This window comes from Arachis ipaensis, chromosome B7 (assembly GCF_059453495.1).
Source record: "Arachis ipaensis isolate K30076 ecotype BB chromosome B7, ASM5945349v1, whole genome shotgun sequence".
NCBI classification, from domain to species: domain Eukaryota; kingdom Viridiplantae; phylum Streptophyta; class Magnoliopsida; order Fabales; family Fabaceae; genus Arachis; species Arachis ipaensis.
In genome coordinates, this window is record NC_142442.1 from 137,148,341 (window position 1) to 137,152,238 (window position 3,898).

General features: G+C 41.5%; 1 pseudogene; it reads right to left on the reverse strand.

The window, feature by feature from the left end:
- Positions 1–1,256: 1,256 nt before the first annotated feature.
- LOC148554303 (uncharacterized) lies at positions 1,257–3,462 on the reverse strand (annotated as a pseudogene).
- Positions 3,463–3,898: the final 436 nt, after the last annotated feature.

The following is a 3,898-nucleotide window of genomic DNA, read 5'->3' on the forward strand; positions in this document are numbered from 1 at the left end:
TTCACGGTTTTCATAATTATAAAAAAAATAGATGAATTTTCAAATTTGTTTCACTAATTTCATCCTAAAAAATAGTAAAACTACAATATTATATATAATACCAAATTATATCTAATTTAAAGACTAAATAACCTAGTACATACTAAACAAGGCGAGCCTCAGATGCAAGAATGTACGGCTCGTCATCTTCACGATCACCAGTGTGTATCGAATTACTAAAGTTGACACATGTGTGTCTCAAAATGTCTTGCTTTATGCCTCTACCAGACGTGGTGTCTCCCCAGATGCATCTAAACAAGGCCACAGAAAATTGACCACTGTAATTCAGCTCAATGATGTCTACCAATCTCCCATAATACGAGACGCCACCAACAGCCATGTTACTGTCACAAAAGGTTGCATAACTTCTAGTGTCATAAGTGACACAAACCCCGCTATTCTGGGTTCTCATTCCATCCTCTCTTGGTAGGGTTCTAAACCTGAATCCATTCACATTGTACGCCTTAAAGCGCTTTGCCTAAATATTGGGGCCACATGTGAGCCACTACATTTCTCTCGGGTGCATAGTACTTCCCAGTGGTATCTACCAATGAAATATACGTGTTATTCAGTTGAGAAACAGAAAGCAAGATACCATCAAAACTATAAATGGAAGAGCCATACAGAAGATTCACCTCATGCTTGAACCACTCGGCAAATTCTCTATGGACAACCTTGTCAATGTAGGCTTCGTTTCTTTTTCCAATACTTCGTAGCTGTCTTTTTTTGCTAGCCCTAAAATCCCTGGTCATACCACAAGGATTTATTGTCAAAGGTTATAACAAGGAGTGCCTTGGGGTACATCATCATCCTAGCTGAAATAACTGCACTTACTCTAAGAAATTCTCCACAGCTGTGCAATTGACCAACATGTGACGATGTGCTTGAAGTCTCTCGATTAGTGAAAGATTCATATGTACCGCATCCCCTACCGCTTTGACAATCAATGGGAACATGCTTGTCATGGTATCAGTCACATCTTTGCTCGGTCGATCATCAATACGCAATGGTCGATTGATCCTGCTCTCAACATTATCCAGGTATCGTGAACAGAAAGTGAGAATCTCATCGGATAAGCAGCCCTCGGCAATCGATCATTCCTATGCTGTCCTATTACACACGTACTGCTTGAGATGACATAGGTACCTTTACGAGCAAGATATGTGTGTTAGGTTGTTAGCTTTCGAAATAGTAGCAATGTAAAATTAGTCCTATAGTTATCTTTCAATTGGATACATCCACCTATAAATCATCCCGCCCCCTAGGAATACCTCTTCGACCAAATACACGGTTAGGTGTACCATAACTGTGAAGAAATACTGTGAAAAAATTATCTCCAGTTGACAAAGAGTGAGGACCACATGTTCCTGTAGGAGAGGAAGTTGATGAGGGTCTATAGATTTACTGCATAGTCGTCGAAAGAAAGTTGAGAAATCAGCCAGGACAACTGCCACTGGGGCTTTCAATACATTCCTTGATGCAATCAGGAGAAGATGTTCCATGAGAGTGTGGTTGTCGTGACTTTTCAAGCCGGATAGTTTTCGCTGCTGTAGGTCAACACAGCGAGATATGTTGCTCGAATGACCATCTGGAAAGACCACATTCTTTAAATTTCTAAGAAAGATGTCCTTCTGTGAATTTGACATAGAGAATATTGCAGTAGGATACTTTCCATCTTCCCGAGGCCAGAGTTCACGCCTAATTCCCATCAGCTGGAGGTCTTTTCGAGCTTTGAGGTTGTCCTTGGATTTATCACTGTCGTTCAGTATCGTGTTCATTATGTTGTCGCACACATTTTTCTCTATGTGCATCACGTCCAGATTGTGACGCAATAAATTATATTCCCAATATGGGAGTTCAAAGAAAATACTCCTCTTTTTCCAAGAAGACTCATCTTGTAATGCAACCTGATGTCTGCGTGCTCTTTTACCGGTAACCGTTTGCACCTTGCCAAGTGTGACATACACATTATCCAATTGTCTCAAAATATCTCCACCCGAAAATGTTACAGGGGGACCTCTGACCTCTACATTGCCATCAAATCCGACCCGGTCATGCTGAAATCTGTGGCCTTGACTCAGAAAGCGCCGATGACCCATGAAATACCATTTCTGACTGAAGGTGAGTCGTTTAGACTCAGTATCCAAGTTGTACGTAGGACACGCTCTCCCACCGTACGTATTCCACCCAGATAAGTTGCCAAACCCTGAAAAATCACTGATTGTCCACATCAACGCAGCATGCATCTTGAATTTTTTTTCTCGCTAGCGTCGTACGTATCAACACCACCCCACAGCTGCTTCAACTCATCTATCAAGGGTTGTAGGTAGATATCTATGTCATTACCAGGCATCTTGGGACTGGGAATAATCATAGACAGCAAGAAAGAGCTGTGTTTCATACAGATCCATGGGGGTAGGTTGTAGGGGATGAGGATCACGGGCCAGATTGAGTACCTTGAGCTGAGATTTCCGAAGGGATTAAAGCCATCACTAGCTAAGGCTAAGTGAACGCTGCACAGATCGCCACTGAACTCAGTATATCTTTTATCAAATGCCTTCCATGCCTCTCCGTCCCTTGGATGCCTCAAAAACCATCTGAATTAGGACCTTTTTTGTGCCACAACATGTCAGCCGATGTCTTACTGGACATGAACATCCGTTGTAGTCGTGGAACAAGGGAAAAGTAACGAATAATCTTCGCCGCCTGCGGCTTCCCATTCTTCTTAACAACTACATTGATCCGGACAATGGAATTCCTCCTAGTCTTTTACTTCCATCTTGAGGTCTCACATCGCTTGCACTTAGATAGTTCTTGGTCACTGCCTTGATATAGCATGCAATTATTCGGACATGCATCTATCTTCTTGTACGCAATGCCGAGCTTTCGTATGATCCTCTTGGCATCATGCAGTGAGGCTGGAATCTTTGTATGCTCAAAGGCCTCACCTAGTAGCTCTAGTATCATTCCGAAAGCCTTGTCGCTCACTCTACACAGGAACTTTATATGGTATAGCCTCACCAAGAAAGTCAGCTTCGAGAATTTTGCACAACCCGGATACAATTCCTGCTCTCCATCCTAAAGCAACTCATCAAAATTACGGGCCGCTTGACTAGGTTCACTGTACAGATACGGTAACTCTTTGGCGTCCCCCCTAGAATCTATGTTATGTGAGTCTTCTTCATCGGCAGCAAAACCTAGCAAGTTGAATGCCTCATGAAGCATGTCGTGCATTGGATCTCGACAGACGCTATCTGGGTCAGCTTCTTGTGTCTCAGTAGATCTCTCTCCTATACGTCTCTCCACGTGATGTAACCAAAAGGTATACTTAGCAGGAAACAGTTTTATCAGCAGATGATCGTAGGCATCCTCCCTAGTTTGGAAAAGCTGGAACCCACACGAAGGACATGGACAATGTATCATCCCATCGGATGATACATTCGCAAATGCTAAGTCCAAAAATTTGTTCAAGCCAGCCCTGTATTCGATACTACTTCGAGGCTTTGAGATCCAACTCTTATCTATATCTATTTTAATGAAATCATATAAACGAATGAATAAAACTCTAATAAGGAAATACAATTAGAAAATATTTAAAAAAAATTCGGGCAAAGTGTCCGAAGGCATATATTAAATTCTTCACATTTGTGTAATGGGAGAGTAATAACATATTTTAATTCAATAAGTAATCCCATGGAGAGATCGGGAGAATAACTTGGAAATGAAACAGAGATAAAAGTACTTGTATCCAGGATAATAGATAGCATATAAATGGTATATGGAAGATTGCTTACTCATGGTCTAATTCTGCACTTTTAAAAAAGTACTGGAAGAAAGAATTTCTGGTTCCAAAGCCAAA